Source organism: Echinops telfairi, unplaced genomic scaffold (assembly GCF_000313985.2).
Source record: "Echinops telfairi isolate 266 unplaced genomic scaffold, ASM31398v2 ScPeMD7_1957;HRSCAF=2489, whole genome shotgun sequence".
Classification (NCBI taxonomy): domain Eukaryota; kingdom Metazoa; phylum Chordata; class Mammalia; order Afrosoricida; family Tenrecidae; genus Echinops; species Echinops telfairi.
In genome coordinates this window covers 1187-2765 of record NW_022105855.1, presented here as the reverse complement: position 1 = coordinate 2765, position 1579 = coordinate 1187, and positions in this window count along the sequence as shown.

Genomic DNA, 1579 nt, shown 5'->3' with positions numbered 1-1579 from the left:
GTGCGGCAAATGTACCCAATGTAACATGCTGCTTGACTGACGTGTTTTCAAGCAAGATGAAAACCTTGACAAGTTCAATCTTTTCCTCTATTTCTCACGATGTTATCTACTGTTCCCGAGAAAGGACATCACGGTTGGTAAAGTAGCGGGGCAGTGACAAAGAGGAAGGCCCCCAACAAGCCGAATCGACACAGTGGCAGCAACAACGGGCTCAAGCACGTGAACCGTCGTGAGAATGGCAGAGGACCCGCCGGTGGTTCCTTCCCGTGTACACGAGTCAGAACTGACTTGACGGCACCTAACAAGAATTTTTTAAATGATTTTTTGTCATAATTTTCATCTATTCCATGTTAATTTTTGACACCTGTTGATGGTACAGCATCTTATTTAACTTTTTCTTCTATTATTCATACAGTCTTTTTATTTTTTAGTTGAAAATATGAATTATTGAATGAATTACATTTTTGGAATTTGAATGTTTTCTCTGTAATTTTCAGGAACCATCTGATATTGAGCTGATTCTGACATATAGTGACCCTATATGATATGATATTCCAATATCTGGGAAGAGAGAAAAATTTTAAATGATTTAGGAAGCACATGTTAAAACAGTTTCATTTGATGTCTATAGACATATGAAAAATTGGTATTACTGGATAACTATACAAATAGTGAAAACATTAAGTAAGTCCATTAGGAAGTAAACATGAATGGTAATAATAGTATGGATAGACACAGAGTACTCCGGTTAGGATAGCTGAGATTTCTTTGAGTGCTTTCACTTTGTCTCTTAGTACATAAAGGAATCAGTCAAAAGATGCTCCCTTTTCCTTAGAGAGGAAGGCAATAGGGATTACTATTCTGAGAATGGAGGTGGACACTGAAAGATCTGGAAAGGAATAGTTTTGAAATGACAAAATCTGATATTCAAGACTGTGACATTTCAAGTGAGCAACACAAATATTAACTTTGGGCTTTCCTAGCTATATATTTTGGGGCAAGTTTTGCTAGAAAACTTAACTCATGCATGAATAATAGGATATACACCCATGGACACAAAGACACAGCTTAAATACATATTTAATTTTTTAACTTAAACTCTTTGATAAGAATATTTAAATTTTACTTATTAAACAACGATTTCACAAAATGTTAAATTAAATAATGTTCAAGCTGTAAAATACTTAAATAAAATGCAATGCTAAACGTTAATTTTCTTGATTTTTATAAAAATGCCAATGTCTTTGTCATATGAGTAAATGATATTGGTGCTTTCTTGGTGTTTATTTGTGAGAACAATTCTTAAAAATAGGACACTCATAATGGAGTTCTAAACAGGATAATTAATGGCTTAAATATATTTAAGAAAAATAGCTTCATCCTAATGACAATAAAATTAAGATCAATTTTTGAGGAGGGATATCATGAAATCAGAAATATGGTTGCTTCCTTAAAAGAGAATCCACTCCTTTGAAACATGTAGTAATGAGATAGTCTCAACACTCAACTGAAAAGGCAGAGATACTTGAGGGGGGAAAATAAAGATAGAGAATCAGCTATTATTAAAAGAGAAGTACTG